This window comes from Thalassophryne amazonica, chromosome 6, assembly GCF_902500255.1.
Source record: "Thalassophryne amazonica chromosome 6, fThaAma1.1, whole genome shotgun sequence".
Taxonomy (NCBI): Eukaryota; Metazoa; Chordata; class Actinopteri; order Batrachoidiformes; family Batrachoididae; genus Thalassophryne; species Thalassophryne amazonica.
Window position 1 is genome coordinate 50,796,866 of NC_047108.1, and position 23,747 is coordinate 50,820,612.

Below are 23,747 nucleotides of genomic sequence, written 5' to 3' on the forward strand. Positions count from 1 at the left end.
ATTTTCATTTTGTTTCTCCACAGCAGCAGCCCGATGTGGTGCTACACATTCTAGCTGCTTGCACGAGCGTGCACAAGCTCATCGCAGCGGGATCATTCACGCCTGCCCGACCGTGTGTCCCTCCCGACGTCGGCTCAATGTTTTCGTGGTTCGTTCATTCGAGCTGTTTCACTGTGATTCGTCCTGATTTGTACTTATTCATGCTATGTGTGAAGGGGTCCTTAGTGTTGCAATTTTTTTTTTTGTAAGCAATGTAGGCCTGAAATGCAGGTTTCTTCGTGTAATCAAGATGTCTGAGGGAGTTTTCCCTCACCACTGTTGCCAATATGCTTGCTCAGGTGGTGGGTTGTCACATCCTGCACTCTCACGTACACCTCATGCAGTTATTATTATTATTATTAATTTTTTTTATTATTACTATTATCATTGTATTGGTACAACCTACATGTCTCTTTTCTGTGTTTGACGGTCAGTAGCAAGAACAGCCAGAGGTTTCTCATTGGGGTTTGCTTGCCTTCAGTTCGAGAGCAGCCAAAAGGTTTCTCTTCCACTATTTTCCATCTCTGCTCAACAGCAGACAGAGTGCCCATTGGAATCTCTTTGCTTAAGTGTCTCTTCACTCACTGTTTTTGTCACATTACTTATTCACTTCTTGTGGTATTGTTTCACTTACATTCTCCTTTCACATTCTTACACATTTCTGCAGAATTCACAATCCCTTGTTACTTTCATTTTTTTGCATTCACTCACACCTGTGTTCTGTTAATCACACACCCCTGGTGTTCACTTTGTGTTGATAAGCTATTCTCTGGTGGCATTTAAAAGAAGGAAGTTTGTCTTCGCTCTCGTCCAGATGGTAATTCCTACCACTTTGGTCCTCACATTCCTTGTTGTTATTCTTGTTTCTAGTGTACAGACCCTCACTCTTTTTTGGACTTAACAGTTTTTTTTTTCCTGCTGCTTTTTGTACCCAACTGTCTGTGTTTTTACTTCTCAGAATTCAGACCCTGGACTGTATTTTGGTTTGTGAGCGTTCTGGACCTGGATATTATCACCTCACTGACTGCTTCTCTGTGTACCGACCTGTGCCTAAATGGAAAATCATTTTCTGCCAAGCCTTCGCACTCATCAAACTGCCTTATTTGCAGTCCCATTGTGTGTTATTTGCATGCAAAGGGGTTAGTGTCTCCCAGTATGTGATATGGGTAAGTTTAGATCTTGCTCAAGTGAAGCACCTGTGGCAACACATGTGATTTGGTGCTGTGTAAATAAACTGAATTGAAATTGAACTGCACCGCATTGTTTTTGGCCTGGTGTCTTTTTGTCCATTTTTGAACAAGACTTTTGACTAGATTTGGATCAAACTTGGTCGAATGATTGAGAATCAGCTAAGGATAAAGTGATTTGACATTAAGAAAAATCTGTTAAAATTCAAGGTCACAGGCCAAGATCAAATTTTTACCCAGTGCTTACATATACGGGATAACTTATTTTATTTCATTTTTTTGAGGAATCTGTTAAAGATGCACATGTGATTGCAGTAAAACATAAATACAAAGTGATGTATCAACTTCATCTTGGTCACATTGCCTTTTGACCTTGGTGACTTTTCAAGGTCATCATAATGGATTAAACATGTCAGTCAAACATAAAAAGGTACAGTATTGGACAGAATTGTTCAAATGTAAAGGCTACACAGAACCATATTTTATGGCATCACAAAGAATTTATTTGCATTAGTTGTCAAACATGCAAGGTCCTGGTATTGCACTCTGATTGCTCCTTCTAATTATACAAGTTATATATATATTCTGAACCAATACCAAGACAGGGTTTTTTGTTTTGTTTTGTTTTTTGGTTCCCTGTCTCACATAAATTGTCATGATTGCCATTGCCATAAAATGTTGCCTTGTGTATCATTACCTATCGTGCAGTTGTAGATTGTCTTCTTGCCTAGCAGTCATGTGGGCTCTGTTTCGCTCTGTGCCTTGATGACAGAAATAAAGCCCACACATTCTGACAAAAGAATAATGGGTGCATCCAGCACGGTGAAAATATGTTTAAGAAACTGAAAATACAGTTTTCAATTTAATAAATTCACTTTTGAAATGTCTAATTTTATACAATAAAAATCAGTTGTGTGTATGTGTGTAGGCAAATTTGAACACAGCTTCAGAGAGAACAGGAAGCAGTGTTTTATCATGTGCAGGTAGCATTAATGTGTTCCTCCTACATTAGCATTCCCATGTGTTTTTGCTATTATTTCCTAAACTGCGTAATGTATCAAACACTCTTTGCTTAGTAGTAATGATGTAATCTGGATTATTAAAAAAATAAGTCATTTTTGGTTCATGTTTGTTCATAATATTGTGGCTAGAGGTTGTGAGGTGACACATTTGTCGTGTGCTGTTGTCCAGATTTGTGGTGGGTTCCCAAAGTGTTTGTCACGTGTTCCTTTATTCCGCTTGCCTGGGTTTGTATAGTGACAGTTTTTTTTTTTTAATAGCACAATAGAAAACTGGTTATTTTTATTGTGAGAAATGAAATATGTAAAAAAGTTTCTTTTTCAAACTGAAGATTACATTTATTTCAGGAATAAACAAGAACCACAATGGTGTCATATTTTATGGAGTGCCCATAAAAAAATTGTCACCCTATGGGGCTTTTACATGCTTTTAATGTTTCATGACATCATATCAAAAACAGAAATTCAGGCTTCGTACATACATTTGTACACATATTTTGTTATGAATTATTTATTTAGAATTGCATAGCAACACAACAAAGACACATTCATCTTTAAAAAGACATCAATAATAATAACCATAATATTCTTTTGGAAATTTAAACAAAAATTATAGAATACAGGGTTTCTATCTATCTATCTATCTAGACAGATCTACATTTACATATCAATATATCTGTAGATCATAGACAGCTAGATCAATATTTAGCTAGATAGCATCCCAATATTCCTCCCAATTACAGCAAAATATTTTACCCCAGAATAGTCAGTAATTTTGTGCATCAAAAATGATAGATTTACAACTTACTTTAGGGCAGAACAGCACACATTTTAAGATTAAAACATTTATTTAAAAATAATCTTTCAACAAGACAGGATTTTTTTTCTTTGTTCTGCATACTATGTACGTATACAAACACACACACACGTGTGTGTGTGTAAAGAATAAAAGGTAAATATATGCAACAGCCCAAGAAGGTGACGATTTTTTTTTTCTCAGCACTGTACCTGTGGATCTTTATCATCCACAACCTCTTTTGTTGTAGGTGTAAAAATTAAAAATCCAAATTAATTTCAAAACAAAAAGAATACATATATTTTTTTAATTTCATTAAAAAAATGTTTATAAATGAGCAAAAGGCTTGACAACACATCTTGAGAACAACTTACCTTGATCACCGTGAGCGTATGAGATTTTTGGCCACCGCCAACTTGTTAAGATGAAACTAGTCTGTACACACATTTTGGGAAACACAAACCCAGAATCCTGTTCTTGTTCTGATTTTTCTTGCTGTACTGTGCTGTTTCCCTACAATGATTAACATGGTAGAAACCTGGTTATCTGGTTGTTGGTGTAACTACATCAGTGTACCCATGTGCTCTGTAATTACTGAACATTGTGAGAAAATGTGGAGTCACTCAGATACTGTACATGAGTGAAGTACATTACATATATTGTTATTTATGTTCAGCGCTTTGCATACTGTAGGGACAAGAGTCACCAGTAGAAACACATGGCCAGTTTCTTTCAGTGTGATAAATTCACCCACACACAGGTCAACAGATAAGTACACTAAATTAAACTATGCACTTACAGTTGTCCCAGCCCATAATGCGTTTACCCTCGCATCACAAAAACTGCAACTTGAAGCAGATATAAAACAGTTCAGCAGTACTGGGAAAGCCAGTGTCTTTACAACTACAGGTTTAGAGTATGTTGTTGAACATCATTCAACTGTACAAACCATGGGAAAAAATATTATGGAATCAAAACACATAGAAGGTGTTAACTCGGACATCCCTGTAGCAAATAATTATTTTCCATATTGTTATCCGGGCCAGTGAGACTAACACCTTCACCCTTACCCATGCCCTTCAAAAATGAAACCCTCAATGTTGAGGAAACATCGGCAAACACTGGCATGTTTTTGTTCCTCTTCAGGCTTTTTACGACAGCCTGAAATGTTTCTCGGATTCATCCCAACCTTCTCAAATGATGTTTGACAGATCATAGCCCAAACAATTTCCAACACAAATCTTCATTTGGATTCAGATCTGAACAAGGCTGTTTGTTGGTCATGTCACCGAGCTGACACGCCTTTGGTGAAGAAAAGCTTCAACATTTTTTTTACTCTGTGGTAAGGTACATAATCAACCTGGTAAGTTAAGCCGTTGCTGCATCCACCACGCCATGGAAGTGCTCCAGGTCCCAGATGGCATTTTCACCGAAGGTGCTTCATCAGCATGCACTTTTCTAACCCTATCCATTGTTTTCCTTGACAAGTCTCTTCCAACAGCTCACCTGCATATACTCTCCTTTAACTGTAGACCAATTTGGATGTGAAAACTTGTTCTGGTATGTGTGTTAGAAATGCAAGATGATTACATTGTTTCCTCAACATTGACTGTGTAAATGATTTGGCAATAGACCCCATTGCAGAGAACCATAATGGAACACAAGTAAAAACAGGATTTATTGCCCACAAATATTTTATTCCAAAAAATGTATAAATTTGAACAGTTAAAGAGTTTGGTCTGAAATGATGTTAAGTATACAGACAATAGTCACATATTTCAGTTTCCTTCATTTAAAATTATGTAAACTCTGATGGATTTAGCTGCTGCATGAGGAATTCATGCTCAAAGTAACTGGACAGCAGTTGGTAGCTTCACAGTGGGAAACTGAAAATAGAATATCAAAACATGACGAACGGATTAGTTAAATCAATTTAGTAAGCAGTGTGGAACGAGCCAAAACCCCTCTAGTGTGAGGGAAAACAAAATAAGAGAAAATTACATCATATTCAAGAGGCCTACATGTTTCATTAAAGTTCTGAGTGGCTATAATGTTTTTTTGTGTGTGATGAAGTTTTATAAAGCAAGGTTACAGAAGGCAGGGTTCCTCACATGCTTCAATCTTATGCCACATTTGCAGTTTTGAAATTGTCATAAATATGTTGAGTAATTCTAACAAACATTCAACAAACAACAAAAATTAGTTTTTGAAGGTTCCTGTAATGTTTCCTGTGATGCTCAGGGTACATTCAGTGCATGATAACTTTATGAAAATCTTCAGAATTTTGGAAAACAAGCCTTCAGTTTAACAAGGTTTGAGACTTTTAAACAAGTTGAAATGTGTAACCATGTGTTGATCATTTGCAGACAGCATATCAGTCACATACTTTTAATTGAAATAAAATGTAAATTTGGTGAAATGACAAGAGCCTCATAAAATGCTACAATCACAGCCGCTACCTCTGAAACAAGGTGTGCGGCCATAATGGAGTCTGACAACAAAACACTTTATTGACACAATGACACTGAAACATGGAATTATCTATATTTCCTGACAATTGCGTATTTGTTGATTTTTGCTGGGGTCATGTGACATGCATTATTTTTTCTTCACCTGCAAATCACTGAGGTTTATGTGTAACTCAGCAGTAAAGGTACAAATCAACACTTTGGGCCTTATTGTTGTTGACATGCAACAAACAGTGCAAGCTGTGTGAATAAATGTCATTTTTCTGATGCTGAAATCTGTTTTGCATGTCAGTTTTTTGTTTGTTTGTTTTTTTATGTAGATCATACAATACAAATATGGATAGAGGAGGAAAAACTATTTCATTCAGTTTGGTATTTTGGCTGAAATAAATGCAGCACTTAGATGAATTTTACAAGTCAACAAGAACAGAATTAAACTAAATTTGTCATTTGGGCATCTTAATACTGTCTGATCAATAAATGGAAAGAAACCATGTCAGCCCTTTGCAAACAACTATTCACACACAGTTGTCACCTTGCTCACATATACGAGGTCTATTAGAAAAGAAACCGACAGTTTTATTTTTTTTAAAAACTATATGGATTTGAATCACGTGTGATTACATCAGCCAAGCTTGAACCCTCGTGCACATGCATGAGTTTTTTCATGCCTGTCGGTGACGTCATTCGCCTGTGAGCACGCCTTGTGGAAGGAGTGGTCCAGCCCCCTCATTGGATTTTCATTGTCTGAGAAGCTGCTGAGAGACTGGCGCTGTGCTTGATCAAAATTTTTTCAAGAACTGTGAGGCACATCCGAGTGGACACCATTCGAGAAATTCAGCTGGTTTTCGGTGTAAATTTTAACGGCTGATGACAGATTTTGGATTGTTTCTATCGCTGTAAGGACTTCCCACAGAGCGGGACGTCGCGCAGTGCTCCGAGGCGATGTCATCCTGTTTCAAGCTGAAAACCTCCAGATTTAAGCCTCTGTTGACCCAGGACGTCGTGAGAGAACAGAGAACTTTCAGAAGAGGTCAGAATCAGCAGTTTAAACGGTGCAGCCGGTGCGGTGCGCTCGCCACAGGAAAAACACCTCCGTGTTGATAACCATTTGTAAAATCCAGGCGGCTTTTGGTGGCTTTCAGTTGAGTGAGTATCTGAGAAATTGTTTAACAGCAGGGCATGTTCCAACTTGTCCTTAAGGCTTCCAACGGAGGTGTTTTTCCTGTGGCGGGCGCGCCGCGCCGGCTGCGAGCCAACACGCCAATCTATCCGCATGTCTTTCATTAAAAAAATCTCCTTTAACAGTGGAATATCCGGATAAACTGCTGATTCCGACCTCTTCTAAAAGTTATCTGTTCTCTCACGACGTCCTGGGTCAACAGAGGCTTAAATTTGGAGGTTTTCAGCTTGAAACAGGATGACGACGTCGCCTCGGAGCGCTGCGCGACGTCCCGCTCCGGGGGAAGTCCTTACAGCGATAGAAACAATCCAAAATCTCTCATCAGCCATTAAACTTTTCACTGAAAACCAGCTGAATTTCTGGAATAGTGTCCACTCGGATGTGCCTCACAGTTTTTGAAAAAAGTTTGATCAAGCACAGCGCCAGTCTCTCAGCAACTTCTCAGACAAAGGAATTCCGACGAGGGGGCTGGACCACTCCTTCCACAAAGCGTGCTCACAGGCGAATGACGTCACCGACAGGCGTGAAAAAACTCTCGCATGCCCACGAGGGTTCAAGCTTGGCTGATGTAATCACACGTGATTCAAATCCATATGGTTTTTAAAAAAATAATAAGGTCGGATACTTTTCTCAAAGACCTCATATTCCTATAGCACTACACAATAGGCTGATTTAATGAATTACAATATAAATTTAATCCTATGCATTGCAATGTCTTTTATATTTTTGTGGCAAAAGGCCTGTTTCATGGTTTATTAGTTTTTATGTTCTACAACTAAATTATAATGGGTGCATATTACAACTGGGTCCTTCATATATATTGCTCAATTTTTTATTGTACATTTTTGTAGATTGCTACTGCAAAAATTTGAAGTAGATCACTTATTTCCAAAACAAATACTGTCATAAAAAAGGTGTATGGACATTGTTTTTTTTAATATTTAAATCACAAAAGGCACCACTATAGCTTTATTCCTTAGTATTTAAATAAGGGATTCATAATATTATATTGTGAATATGATAAAAAAAAATGTGCACTACCTGAAACTATTTAAAATTTCAACCCCTGGTGGGTAGAAATTCAAGTGGTCAGACACCATAACCTATATTTGGTAGCGACATCATAGACCACATGGGGGTTTCCCCTGATCTGCGCAAGGATACTGGGAAGTACAGTGTGACTGCCAGTTGAAGTAAAGAAAGGCAGTGTAAATGAAATAAACTGAGATGGTGAAAAATGTTAAGAAAGCCACTTATTTCTGTATGTATGTATGTATGTGTATATATATATATATATATATATATATATATATATATATATATACATATATATATATATATACACACACACAGTGAGAAAAATAAGTATTTGAACACTGCGATTTTGCAAGTTCTCCCACTTAGAAATCATGGAGGGGTCTGAAATTTTCATCTTAGGTGCATGTCCACTGTGAGAGACATAATCCCCCCCCCCCCCCAAAAAAAAAAATCTGGAAATCACAATGTATGATTTTTTTAATAATTTATTTGCATGTTACTGCTGCAAATAAGTATTTCAACACCTGCCAATCAGCAGAAATTCTGGCCCTCAAAGACCTGTTAGTCCGCCTCTAAAAGGTCCACCTCCACTCCACTTATTATTCCAAATTAGAAGCACCTATTTGAGGTCGTTAGCTGCATAAAGACACCTGTCTACCCCACACAATCAGTAAGACCCCAAGTACTAACATGGCTAAGACCAAAGAGCGGTCCAAAGACACCAGAGACAAAATTGTAGACCTCCACAAGGCTGGAAAGGGCTACGGGGCAATTGCCAAGCAGCTTGGTGACAAAAGATCAACTGTTTGAGCAATTATTAGAAAATGGAAGAAGCTAAACATTACTGTCAATCTCCCTCGGACTGCGGCTCCATGCAGATCCCACCTCGTGGTGTATCAATGATCCTAAGAAAGGTGAGGAATCAGCCCAGAACTGCACGGGAGGAGCTGGTCAATGACCTGAAGAGAGCTGACACAACTGTTTCCAAGGTTACTGTGGGTAATACAGTAAGACGTCATGGGTTAAAATCATGCATGGCACTTAAGGTTCGGCTGCTTAAATCAGCATATGTCCAGGCCTGCCTTAGGTTTGCCCATGACCATTTGGATGATCCAGAGGAGTCATGGGAGAAAGTTATGTGGTCAGATGAGACCAAAATAGAACTTTTTGGTCTTAATTCCACTCGCCGTGTTTGGAGGAAGAAGAATGCTGAGTACCATCCCAAAAACACCGTCCCTACTGTGAAGCATGGGGGTGGAAGCATCATGCTTTGGGGGTGTTTTTCTGCACATGGGACAGGACAACTGCACTGTATTAAGGAGAGGATGACCGGGGCCATGTATTGTGAGATTTTGGGGAACAACCTCCTTCCCTCAGTTAGAGCATTGAAGATGGGTCATGGATGGGTATTCCAACATGACAATGACCCGAAGCACACAGCCAGGATAACCAACGAGTGGCTCTGTAAGAAGCATATCAAGGTTCTGGAGTGGCCTAGCCAGTCTCCAGACCTAAACCCAATAGAAAATCTTTGGAGGGAGCTCAAACTCTGTGTTTCTCAGCGACAGCCCAGTAACCTGGCTGATCTAGAGAAGATCTGTGTGGAGGAATGGACCAAAATCCCTGCTGCAGTGTGTGAAAACTTGGTGAAAAACTACAGAAAACGTTTGACCTCTGTAATTGCAAACAAAGGCTACTGTACCAAATATTAACATTGATTTTCACAGGTGTTGAAATACTTATTAGCAGCAGTAACATACAAATTATTAAAAAAAAATCATATATTGTGATTTCCGGATTTTTTTTTTAGATTATGTCTCTCACAGTGGACAGGCACCCAAGATGGAAATTTCAGACCCCTCCATGATTTCTAAGTGGGAGAACTTTCAAAATCGCAGGGTGTTCAAATACTTATTTTCCTCATTGTGTATATTTCCTTCCCACTGTAGCCAAGTGCTTGCTCACAGGGGGTCATTTTGACCGTTGGGGTTTTACATAATTATTGTATGGCCTTGCCTTACAATATAAAGCGCCTTGGGGCAACTGTTTGTTGTGATTTGGTGCTATATAAAAAAAAAATTGAATTGAAAATTGAATTGATATATATATATATATATATATATATATATATATATATATATATATATGTATATATATATATATATATATATAGATATATATATATATATATATATATATATATATGTATATATATATATTATATATATATATATATATATATATATATATATATATATATATATATATATGTATATATATATATATATATATATATATATATATATATATATATATATATATATATATATATATATACGAGGTCTATTAGAAAAGTATCCGACCTTATTATTTTTTCAAAAACCATATGGATTTGAATCACGTGTGATTACATCAGACATGCTTGAACCCTCGTGGGCATGCAAGAGTTTTTTCACGCCTGTCGGTTACGTCACTCGCCTGTGGGCAGTCTTTGAGTGAGGAGTCGTCCACCCGCTCGTCGATTTTTTTCATTGTTTAGGAATGGCTCAGAGACTGTTGCTTTGTTTGATAAAATTTTTTTTCAAAACTGTAAGGCACAACTGAGTGGACACCATTCAATAAATTCAGCTGGTTTTCTGTAAAAATTTTAATGGCTGATGAGAGATTTTGGTCTGGTAGTGTCGCTTTAAGGACGGTCCACGGCGCCTGACGGCGATCTGCGCTTCGAGGCGGCAGCGTCTCGCCGTTTCAAGTTGAAAACTTCCACATTTCAGGCTCTGTTGACGCAGTAAGTCGTCAGAGAACACAGAACTTTCAGAAGAAGTCGGCATGAGGAGTTTATTCGGACATTCCATTGTTAACGGTCATTTTGTAATGAAAGAACGTGCGGGCAGAGTCGCATGTCGGGCTGGACCCGACCGCGGGGGGTCGCGGCAGGAAAAACACCTCCGTTGGAAATCTTAACGGGCAAGTTGGAACATGCCCAAGCTGTTAAACAATTTCTCAGTTACTCACTTGTTGAAAGCCATTAAAAGCCGCCTGAATTCTACAAATGGTTTTCAACACGGAGGTGTTTTTCCTGTCACAGATTTGCCGAGTCGTCACGGAAACGACTCGGCGAATTTGCGCGTACGTCTTTCATTAAAAAAATGTCCTTAAACAGTGGAATGTCCGCATAAATTCCTCATGCCGGCCTCTTCTGAATCTTCTCTGTTCTCTCACGATGTCCTGGGTGAATTAAGCCTTAAATTAGGATGTTTTCAGCTCGAAACAGGCCAACGACAGCGCCTGGAAGCGCTGCAGGACGTCCCGCTCCGTGGGAAGTCCTTACACCGACAGAAACACTCCATAATTTCTCATCAGCCGTTAAACTTTTCACAGAAAATCAGCTTAATTTCTCGAATAGTGTCCACTCGGATATTCCTCACAGGTCCAGAAAAAATTTTGATAAAGCAACGCGCGCCGTCTCGAGCAGCGTGTGAAACAAAGGAATTCAGCCGAGAGGGCGGGACCACATCTCACTCAAGGCCTGCCCACAGGGAAATGACGTCACCGACACGCGTGAAAAAAACTCACGCATGCGCACGAGGGTTCAAGCATGATTGGTGTAATCGCATGTCATTCAAATCCATATAGTTAAAAAAAAAAATAAAAGGGTCGGTTTATTATCTAAGAGACCTCGTATATATATATATATATATATATCTGTGTGTGTGTGTGTGTGTGTGTGTGTGTGTGTGTGTGTGTGTGTGTGTGTGTGTGTGTGTGTGTGTGTGTGTGTGTGTGTGTGTGAAAGACACTTCACAATTTTAAAACCCCGTTTTTAAATCCAGATAACACCTCTGAAGTGATTTACAAGACATCTTATCACATCAAGAGAGTTGGTCAGGTCACAAGTAATCTCAAACACTTCCTGCTGCAGTCTATCTGCACAATGGCGTTAGAATGAAAAGTCAATATTTGCAATTGAGTTCTTTCCAGATAAATGTATTCTCATTAAAATCAACTGTAATTTTCCAACGTTACAAAAATAAACCAACATTATAATGCTTGAATTTTGGTGGGTGGGTACTAAACTGTCAGTTTTGTGAAATTGGAAAGGCCACACAGTTATAAAAAAATACATGCGAGTAATTAAGCTTTTATTTGCTTGACAGTAACCTTTAAAAGCTGCAACCTTCGCAATGTCATTGGAATCAACATTTGCCAGTGTTATGTATTCATATAGTTCACTCTGCCCATTCTAAACAATTTCCCCAAGAACCATTTTTTTTTTTAATTTTGTGAATCATTTTCATCATGTTCTGCTGTGAATGGCACAGCATATTAAAAAGTACAGTGAGGCAAATAAGTATTTGATCCACTGTCGATTTTGCAAGTTTTCTCACCTACAAAGAATGGAAAAGTGTGTAATTTTTATCGTAGATACACTTCATCTATGAGATACATAGATGAAGACACTCCCCACACATCCTCCCGTTTTCTCCTTTCATACAACACTAAGGGCCCCTTCACAGATAGTGCAAATTTGGTCAAATTGCGTGTGAAATGCGCATGAAGCAGGAACCGTATGCAATACGTATAAAATCGTGGCTGCCTCTAATGCCTCATACACCTGTTGCTCCAACTATTTGTGCACACCAGCGGCTGAAAGACAGGGTGTGCACTGTGAGAGCCCATCGAACCGTCTCGCAGCAGGTGGCAAATTCCAGGTGATACACAGAAACATCTAACACTGCTCGCATGGCACTTAGAAAATGTGTGGCCATTCGCACTGTTAACACAACAGCAGTCAGCACACGATCACTGTCAAGCTGGATGTGAAATTTGTCTAAGTGCCCCACGAGTGTGGCTTTGCCAACAGACACAGTGACACATTGGTGTGTGCACTGAACTGACGGGGTGTGTCCACCCACAGGAGCGGCTGTGGAGATCTGTGGCTCTGGTCATCATGGCTGGACAACACGTACTGTGTTTGGACAGACATGGACTAACAACTGCCCACTGTGACATGCGTGTGTCTGCTTGCTGTCCTCACATGGACATAAATAAAAACATATATCACTGTTGCAATGAGCTGCAGCGAGTGAGCACATTGACAGGCTACCCCAGGTGATCCAGACCATCAGATCATAACATCTGAATGTCACGCCACCCACGCGAGCTCTGTTCCACATGATGCAGTGTCTGTCCTGCAGCGTGCCCTCTACAAGACACACGTGTCGGGCGAGACACGCACACGGGGCCAGCTGGACACACTGCCAGCACATGTGGACATGATAAGAGTGCCCTACTTCTCATTCATGTCATTTAATGACTGTATGTCTGTGAGCATCTGTCATCTACAGAGGAACACACAGATCACACTTGTATTGCCCACTTGATAAGAGGGATTCAATAAAATATGGTGTTTTTATATGGTGTGTGGTTTTATTTTTTTCTTAAGTACATCCATCTCCTTCTTGATATCAGGTATTTTCCCGCACCTTTCACAGGACAGTGATGATACCTCAGTGGGAAAGTTTCTGACTGGCAATCAGAACTTTTAGAAAGTCCATGTTCGAATCCTGTGGGTGGCATGTTTTTTTTTTTTTAATTTTCACAGCAGCTGCGCAATGTGGTTACAGATCGTGCCACTGCTTGCAGTGTGTTCCCGCATGCACGAACCTGTTGTGTGGGCCGCTGAAGAGGAGGTACTGCTGGCCCACCACCACAAGATGGTGCCTTGCTTGAAGTGCGGGCTTCAAGCACGAGAGGGCGTCGGAGCGACCGGGAGTGACAGCTGTCACTCATCATCCATACCAGCTGTCACTCATCCACTACACATCACCACCACCATAAAGGCCGGACTGCAACTCCACCTCCCCGCCGAGAAATCAGCTACCATTCAGGTAATTTCTCTGCTGAACCTTATTCGAGCATTAGTCTGGCAGCCGTTTTCCTGGGACGGATTCCTTGTCTGCTGAGTTGGCGTTTGGTGTGGACTGCGACGGCTTCGCCTCCCACCCCACCCAGATAAGTGGTTGTCTCAGGAGCTGCACGAGTGTGTGATTCGGAGATGGAGGTTCTCCCTCCTAACTAAACACTGACTGTGGGATTACTGAGTGTGCGAACTCACACTCATCAGTACTGTCTCTGTTCTCTGCCAGCAGTACCGGGTCTGACTGCTGAAGACAGTGGCCACCTGGGGCGCAGGGCTTGGCGGCTCCGGTGTTCTTCAGATCCGTTGGTGGTGGAAGCTGTTGTATGGCTGGGGGGGCCTGGCTGCCTTTTTGTTTCTGTCTTTTGTTTTTCCTTCCAGGTGGTGTGCATTTGGGACTGAGTGGCTGTGTAGCTGAGTTTATCAGGACCTCACCCTGATCACCTGAGGCTGATCACCTGCGGCTCGTCAGGACTCACAGCTGTGGTGCATCTACATGGATTGGAACATGGTGGCATTTAAGACTGGAGTACACAGTGTGTATTTGCCAGAGACTCGACCTTGTGACCAGATGGGTGAGATCGTCGTCTCGAGAGCCATCTCATCATCAGTGGATGCAGAGAATGTCCAGGTTTGATGCATGGTCTGTGAAAGAGGAGGGGGTGAGGTCTCACGCTCGTCAGCACACTTCCTGAGGTACGTTAGATTTTGTGACTAACATTTATACAGTCAGTAAATATGGTGTCCCTCACACCTTATTATATTGAGCTGTATGTAGTCGTTTAATCAGCTTCCACTGCTGTGGAGTTTTGTGAACAGGGTGTTCTATGCCTGCAGGGTGGGAAGCTGATTAGTAATTAAGCCAGGAAGTGTTTGCTGTTTGTACACCTTTGAGCGGTCCCTCTGTGTGTTGAGTGTGGACTCACATGATGATTTCTTCTTTCACAGACTCGGTTTGTCGCGGCCACCTGGGGGGTGTCGGCGGGGTCCTTGGGTCCGAACTGGTTCTGGCTCCGGACCGTTTTGTGCTGCTGGGAGCACACCGCAAATCCGCCACGCCAGACCGCGCACTTTTATATTTATCACAGCACTGTTATGTTCATTAAATTCTGTTATCCTTTGTACCGTGCTCTGCTTATTTTATACTGGGTCCTTCAAACGGTGGTCGGTTCTCCGGGCTGCGTCCGACACATAACAGCTGTGTGGGATCCGGCTCTTCTCTCGCCAGACGTCTTCTATCATCGAGCCTGCCCACACGTCACCTTGTGTATAATTGACATTCCACCATACTGTTATTGTCTGTACTTCGTTGTGCGATTCACAACATTAAATTGTTACTTTTTGGCTTATCCATTGTCCGTTCATTAACGCCCCCTGTTGTGGGTCCGTGTCACGACACTTTCACAACAGGATTTCTCGGCCAGCATCATGGATCCCGAGGGGCATCAACCATCGCTTGAACAGCCAATGGAAGAGTGAGGTGTACAGGCGCCAGCAGGAGGCGTGTTAGGTGAGCTGCAGCACATCTTAACCGCTTTTACTGCTCGGTTGGACTTAGTTACCGAGCAGAGCATTATTCTCAATCGTAGGATGGAGGCTTTCACCGCCCAGGTGGAAGCGCATGCTCAGGGCGCTGCTGCAGCACCTCCTCCTGCTGACCGTATGCCAGAGACAGACATTCCACTGGTCGTTCAACGAACCCCCCCCCACCTTCCCCTGAAGCATACATAAGCCCTCCGGAGCCGTACGGAGGCTGTGTGGAGACGTGCGCGGACTTCTTGATGCAGTGCTCGCTCATCTTTTCACAGCGTCCCATCATGTACGCGTCAGACGCTAGCCGGGTGGCTTACGTTATAAATTTGCTTCGAGGAGAGGCACGCGCCTGGGCTACGGCGCTCTGGGAGCAGAATTCACGGCTCCTAACAACTTACACTGAGTTTGTGAGGGAGTTCCGACAGGTGTTCGACCACCCTCATAGAGGCGAGACCGCTTCAAGCGTGCTGCTGTCGATATGACAGGGGTGTCGGAGCACAGCGAAGTATGCAGTCGACTTCCGCATCGCGGCAGGGCGAGCCGGCTGGAATGCTGTTGCGCTCCGCGCCGCCTTTGTAAACGGACTGTCTCTGGTCCTTAAGGAGCACCTAGTGACGAAGGACGAGCCGCAGGATTTAGATGGGCTTATTGACCTGGTTATATGGTTAGACAACCGATTAACAGAACACCGACGGGAGCGAGACGAAGGGCGTGGTCAGGCACAAGCCGTCCCTCTTCCTCCCGGGTCCGAAAGGGAGCCGTCTTCCCAACGCTCCACAGCCAGGGCTCTCCACATGATGACAGCTCCCCCTGCTGATGTTGCTATGGAAATGAGCAGGGCCAAAGAGCGATCAGATCAGAGACAAAGGAGGCTGATCCGTGGAGAGTGTTTTCTCTGCAGCTCAACCGAGCACACACAGAGAGAATGCCCCAAACGGTCAAAATAGCAGCACTCGTCCTTAGAGACTGGGCTAAGGGTGGGTCACAACACCCAGGCGGGGAGACCCCGACAATCTGGACGTATCCCAGTCACGATCCTGAGTGGGGATTTAACCCTTCACGCCCCACCACTGGTGGACACGGGGTCAGAGGGGAATCTGCTGGATAGCAGATGGGCAAAGGAGGTTGGGCTCCCTCTAGTGGCCTTACCGTCACCATTGTCGGTGCGGGCACTAGATGGCACCCTTCTTCCACTAATCACACACCAGACACAGCCAGTGACATTGGTGGTGTCTGGGAATCACAGGGAGGAGATTGTGTTTTATGTAACACCTTCTACCTCCCGAGTGATTTTGGGTTTTCCATGGGTGTTAAAACACAATCCCCGGATTGATTGGCCGTCTGGGGTTGTGGTTCAGTGGAGCGAAACCTGCCACCGGGAGTGTTTAGGATCCTCGGTTCCACCCGGTGTGACAGCTAAGGAGGAGGTTTTAGTCCCCCCCAATCTGATGGCGGTGCCAGCCGAGTACCATAACCTTGTTGACATCTTCAGCAAGGATCTGGCACTAACGCTGCCCCCAAACCGTCCGTACGATTGTGCCATTGATTTGATACCAGGCGCTGAGTACCCGTCCAGCAGGCTGTACAACCTCTCACGTCTGGAATGCGAATCAATGGAGACCTACATCCGGGACTCGTTAGCTGCCAGGTTGATCCGGAACTCCACCTCCCCGATGGGTGCTGGTTTCTTTTTTGTGGGCAAGAAGGACGGCGGACTCTGTCCATGCATTGATTACAGAGGGCTGAACGAGATCACGGTTCGCAACCGATACCCGTTACCTCTGTTGGATTCAGTGTTCACGCCCCTGCATGGAGCCCAAATTTTCACAAAATTGGATCTTAGGAATGCTTATCACCTGGTTCGGATCCGGGAGGGAGACGAGTGGAAAACGGCATTTAACACCCCGTTAGGTCACTTTGAGTACCTGGTCATGCCGTTCGGCCTCACCAATGTGCCCGCGACGTTCCAAGCATTGGTTAATGACGTCTTGTGGGACTTCCTGCATCGGTTTGTCTTCGTATATCTAGACGATATACTCATCTTTTCTCCGGATCCTGAGACCCATGTCAAGCATGTACGTCAGGTCCTACAGCGGTTGTTGGAGAACTGGCTGTTTGTGAAGGGCGAGAAGTGCGAGTTCCACCGCACTTCTTTGTCCTTCCTGGGGTTCATAATCTCCTCCAACTCCGTCGCCCCTGATCCGGCCAAGGTTGCGGCAGTGAGAGATTGGCCCCAACCAACAAGCCGTAGGAAACTACAACAGTTCCTCGGTTTTGCAAATTTCTACCGGAGGTTCATCAAGGGCTACAGTCAGGTAGTTAGCCCCCTGACAGCTCTGACCTCCACAAAAGTCCCCTTCACCTGGTCGGATCGGTGCGAAGCCGCGTTTAGGGAGTTGAAACGCCGGTTCTCGACTGCACCGGTTCTGGTGCAGCCCGATCCCAATCGCCAGTTCGTAGTTGAAGTGGACGCCTCTGACTCAGGGATAGGAGCCGTGCTATCCCAGAGCGGGGAGTCCGACAAGGTTCTCCATCCATGTGCCTACTTTTCCCGCAGGTTGACCCCAGCTGAACGGAACTATGACGTCGGCAATAGGGAACTTCTTGCGGTGAAGGAAGCTCTTGAGGAGTGGAGACACCTGTTGGAGGGGGCATCGGTACCATTTACGGTTTTCACGGACCATCGGAACCTAGAGTACATTCGGACCGCCAGGCGTCTGAACCCCAGGCAAGCCTGCTGGTCGCTGTTCTTCGGGCGTTTTGACTTCCGGATCACCTACCGCCCCGGGACAAAAAACCAACGATCTGACGCCCTGTCCCGGGCGCATGAACGGGAGGTCAAGACCGAGCTGTCAGACCCCCCTGAAACCATCATCCCCGAGTCCACTGTCGTGGCCACCCTTACCTGGGACGTGGAGAAGACCGTCCTGGAGGCCCTGACACGGAGCCCGGACCCGGGGACAGGTCCGAAGGACAAATTGTACGTCCCACCAGAGGCCAGGGCTGCGGTCCTTGACTTCTGTCACAGTTCCAAGCTCTCCTGTCATCCAGGGGTGCGAAGGACCGTGGCAGTGGTCCGGCAGCGCTTCTGGTGGGCGTCTATGGAAGCCGACGTCCGGGAGTATGTCCAGGCCTGCACCACCTGTGCCAGGGGCAAAGCTGACCACCACAAGGCCCAAGGCCTCCTCCAGCCTCTGCCCGTGCCTCATCGCCCCTGGTCTCACATTGGCCTGGACTTTGTCACGGGCCTCCCGCCGTCCCAGGGCATGACTTCCATCCTCACGATAGTGGACCGGTTCTCCAAGGCGGCCCACTTCGTGGCCCTCCCGAAGCTCCCGACAGCCCAGGAGACTGTAGACCTCCTGGTCCACCATGACGTGCGTCTGCATGGGATTCCATCGGACATTGTCCCGGATCGTGGTCCTCAGTTCTCCTCCCAGGTCTGGAGGAGTTTCTGCAGGGAACTTGGGGCCACCGTCAGTCTCTCGTCTGGGTACCACCCCCAGACGAATGGGCAGGCAGAGCGGACGAACCAGGAACTGGAGCAGGCCCTCCGCTGCGTGACCTCCGCGCACCCGACGGCCTGGAGTGACCATCTGGCCTGGATCGAGTACGCTCATAATAGCCAAGTTTCATCTGCCACCAGCCTCTCCCCGTTTGAGATGTGTTTGGGGTACCAGCCCCCATTGTTTCCGCTAGTGGAGGGAGAGGTCGGGGTGCCCTCGGTCCAGGCCCATCTGAGGAAGTGCCGTCGGGTGTGGTGTACCGCCAGCTCTGCCCTGCTCAGAGCCCGGATGAGGGCTAAGGCCCATGCAGACCAACGGCGTTCCCCGGCCCCTGCATACCAGCCCGGGCAGGAGGTCTGGCTATCCACTAAGGACATCCCCCTGCAGGTGGAATCCCAGAAGCTAAAGGACCATTTCCCATACTCAAAGTCCTCAGTCCGGCCGCAGTGAAGCTGAAGCTGCCAGCTTCACTGCGGATACACCCCGTTTTTCATGTGTCAAGACTCAAGCCCTGCCATACCTCACCACTGTGTGCCCCGGGACCAGCGCCGCCTCCTGCCCGGATCATCAACGGGGAGCCTGCGTGAACAGTACGCCGGCTCCTGGACGTCCGTCGAAAGGGCCGGGGGTTCCAGTATCTGGTGGACTGGGAGGGTTATGGCCCCGAAGAGCGCTCCTGGGTGAAGAGGAGCTTCATCCTGGACCCGGCCCTCCTGGCCGACTTCTACACCCGTCACCCGGACAAGCCTGGTCGGGCGCCAGGAGGCGCCCGTTGAGGGGGGGGGGTCCTGTTGTGTGGGCCGCTGAAGAGGAGGTACTGCTGGCCCACCACCACAAGATGGCGCCCTGCTTGAAGTGTGGGCTTCAAGCACGAGAGGGCGTCGGAGCGACCGGGAGTGACAGCTGTCACTCATCATCCGCACCAGCTGTCACTCATCCACTACACATCACCACCACCATAAAGGCCGGACTGCAACTCCACCTCCCCGCCGAGAAATCAGCTACCATTCAGGTAATTTCTCTGCTGAACCTTATTCGAGCATTAGTCTGATCTCTTTTGCAGCCATTTTCCTGGGACGGATTCCTTGTCTGCTGAGTTGGCGTTTGGTGTGGACTGCGACGGCTTCGCCTCCCAGCCCACCCAGATAAGTGGTTGTCTCAGGAGCTGCACGAGTGTGTGATTCGGAGGTGGAGGTTCTCCCTCCTAACTAAACACTGACTGTGGGATTACTGAGTGTGCGAACTCACACTCATCAGTACTGTCTCTGTTCTCTGCCAGCAGTACCGGGTCTGACTGCTGAAGACAGTGGCCACCTGGGGCGCAGGGCTTGGCGGCTCCGGTGTTCTTCAGATCCGTTGGTGGTGGAAGCTGTGTGGGATCCGGCTCTTCTCTCGCCAGACGTCTTCTATCGTTGAGCCTGCCCACACGTCACCTTGTGTATAATTGACATTCCACCATATTGTTATTGTCTGTACTTCGTTGTGCGATTCACAACATTAAATTGTTACTTTTTGGCTTATCCATTGTCCATTCATTAACGCCCCCTGTTGTGGGTCTGTGTCACGACACTTTCACAACAGAACCGTCGCAGTGGCATCGTGCATGCCTGCCTGTCTGCTCGATGTTTTCGTGGTTTGCTCAATCATGCTGTTCCGCCATGAGTCGCCCTGAGTTGTACTTATTCGTACATTCTTTGTGTTCTAGAGTACAGTTAAGGAATTTTTTTAAGCAGATGTGTGAGAGGATTATATGACACATGGAAGGCTTCCTTCCCTCACCAAAGCCTGGCAGACATACGTTAACATGAAATTAAAAAGGTTTTTTTTTCTTCTAATTCCTGCCTGGATTACATGGACACAATTCTGCCCAATAAGTAAGGTTAAGACGACTCATCATACCCAACTCGTGAACTTGTCAGGTAATTAAGATCTCATGATTTTACAAGAGTTTAAAAATAAGATGAGAACAACTTTATATATCCCAAAGGAAACAATTTTGCCAGAGTACAGAAACAGTGAACAATAGTTTTTCTTTTTTCTTTTTTTTTTACAATAAGTACAACAAATTTATGTGAAATGACTGGAAGACATTTGCACAAGATGTTTGACAATATTTCACATAACTCTGAGTCACTGAATAACTCTGAATAACTCTGTTTCTTATGTATTCATCCTGCTGAAGGGAGAGGAATTATACAGTCTGATTGCCACAGGTAGGAAAGACCTCCTGTGGCATTGTGTGGTGCACCTAGGTAGTCTCGGTCTATGGCTGAAGGTGCACTGACAGGATGTCAGTGTGACATGCAGAGGGTGGGAGGCATTGTCCCGGATGCTGAACAGTTTCCTCAACATCCTCCTCTTTGTCACCTCCACTACAGACTCTAGTTCCACCCCCAGGACAGAGCCAGCTCTCCTGATGAGCTTGTTGAGTCTGTTCATGTCAGCTGCCTTCAGCCTGCTGCCACAGCACACAATACAGCATAGAAGATGATGCTGGAGATCATGGAGTGCTAAAATATCTGCAACATATTTCTGCAGACATTGAAAGATCTGAGCCTCCTGAGTAAGCCGTGTTTACCGTCCAGTCCAGTTTGTTGTCTATGTGGACACCCAGGTACTTGTATAGTAGTCCACAATGTCCATTGCACCCCCACCCACCTGGCTGCTCACCCACCCAAAATAATCAGAAATTTGTCATTATTATTATTTTCTAGCCATAACCCCAAACAAAATTTTGACACATTAAATGTGCTTGAAAATTCATTGAAATATACACAAACTACTTCACTTTCATATGATATGACATGAAACGCATCGTGAGAATATATTTTAATTGGACCTTCTTGATGTTTTGTCAGGATGAATTCTTGACTAGATGATGACTAATGCTGTGACGTTTTTAGCATGGCTCGAGACCCCAACACAGAGCACATCATAGTCGGGTAAAAGTAAGTTTTTATTCCGGTGCTTATAGACAGTATACAGCAGCACAACAGTTCTTGGATGCACAGAGTCTCTGAGAACATCAGTCAAAGAATAATCCAGATGAACAGGTGATCAGTCGTACACAGAATAATAGTCCACTTAACAAAAGTGTCTGTGAGGACAGCAGTAAAGAAGTTAATGAGGAAGCTTAGCTGAGATCAATCAATCAATCAATTTTTTTATATAGCGCCAAATCACAACAAACAGTTGCCCCAAGGCGCTTTATATTGTAAGGCAAGGCCATACAATAATTATGTAAAACCCCAACGGTCAAAACAACCCCCTGTGAGCAAGCACTTGGCTACAGTGGGAAGGAAAAACTCCCTTTTAACAGGAAGAAACCTCCAGCAGAACCAGGCTCAGGGAGGGGCAGTCTTCTGCTGGGACTGGTTGGGGCTGAGGGAGAGAACCAGGAAAAAGACATGCTGTGGAGAGGAGCAGAGATCGATCACTAATGATTAAATGCAGAGTGGTGCATACAGAGCAAAAAGAGAAAGAAACAGTGCATCATGGGAACCCCCCAGCAGTCTACGTCTATAGCAGCATAACTAAGGGATGGTTCAGGGTCACCTGATCCAGCCCTAACTATAAGCTTTAGCAAAAAGGAAAGTTTTAAGCCTAATCTTAAAAGTAGAGAGGGTGTCTGTCTCCCTGATCTGAATTGGGAGCTGGTTCCACAGGAGAGGAGCCTGAAAGCTGAAGGCTCTGCCTCCCATTCTACTCTTACAAACCCTAGGAACTACAAGTAAGCCTGCAGTCTGAGAGCGAAGCGCTCTATTGGGGTGATATGGTACTATGAGGTCCCTAAGATAAGATGGGACCTGATTATTCAAAACCTTATAAGTAAGAAGAAGAATTTTAAATTCTATTCTAGAATTAACAGGAAGCCAATGAAGAGAGGCCAATATGGGTGAGATATGCTCTCTCCTTCTAGTCCCCGTCAGTACAGTACAGAGATCAACATGTATCCAAAAATGGCAGGCTAACTGAATAAACATGAGGCCACAAGGGTTGGCAGGTAGCAGTCAAATACAGAAAGCATGGCAGAATATCACTAGAAGACTGGCATTAAAGTTAGATGTTATGGTGTTGGTGAGACAGGAGGGTTGAAATACACTAGACAGTGGTTATGACAATGGGGGCAGCTAAGGAGAAACACAGGAAGCAAGCTACAGCAACCAACATCAAAAGGGAATTTCAAAATAAAATAAGTTAATCTACAGAAATGAACCAGAACCAAGAGTGACAAAAAACAAAACAAACAACAACAACAAAAAAGAAACACTGGAGACAACCTTTCTAATTGCCATTGAACCATGAAGGTTTGACTGGTGAAGCAACAGGAAAATCTTGCACTACATACAGTCTCAACATTTGCAGCTAAGCTAAGTAACTCCTTGAGAGTTGTCATGGGGGTCTTTGTGGCTTCTCTCACTATTATGTATAACCTACTCTAGGAACAGTGCTCTACTGAATGTAGAACAATGTCCGTCTCCTACTAGCTTCTAGGACCTAACACATTTAGCTAAGCTTCTGCAGGTATATGTTTATGTAATCACCTTGAGTAGGCTCAAGATTAAGTCCTGTATCGGCCCTGAGGCCCACCAGGATGATGCTTATTCTCAGAAACTGTTTCATGAAGCAGAGGAGACTCCTCCTTGGCTCAAGTATCAGTCCATCACATTGACAGCTGGGTGGCTGAGGCTGATGCAGATGAAATGACAGGTAGCCTGAAGTGAGTTCACTTGGACTCAAACGTCAGTCTGTAGGATGGTAGTCAAACTCTTATGAACACAGAAACACTTACTCCAACTGTTTATATGGATGGACTGCAGAACAGCAGGTACAATAAATATTGAACACATCACCATTTTTGTCAGTAAATAAATTTCTAAAGGTGCTATTGACATGAAATTTTCACCAGATGCCCGAAACAACCCAAGTAAACCATAGATGCAAAGAAACCAAAACAAATAAGTACAGAAATTAAGTTGTGTGCAATAAAATGGAATAACACGGGGAAAATTTTGAACATGCTGAATTAATTTTTTTAATACTTTGTACAAAAGCCTT

The 23,747-nt window shown here is 44.4% G+C and overlaps 1 long non-coding RNA gene across 1 annotated transcript; it reads left to right on the forward strand.

Annotated features, from left to right (window-relative positions):
- The first annotated feature begins 1,806 nt into the window (after positions 1-1,806).
- Positions 1,807-13,621, forward strand: LOC117512177. Its single transcript, XR_004561232.1, has 3 exons — positions 1,807-1,928; positions 9,541-9,545; positions 13,611-13,621. It is a non-coding gene; the product is annotated as an uncharacterized LOC117512177 (long non-coding RNA).
- The last annotated feature ends 10,126 nt before the right edge of the window (positions 13,622-23,747 follow it).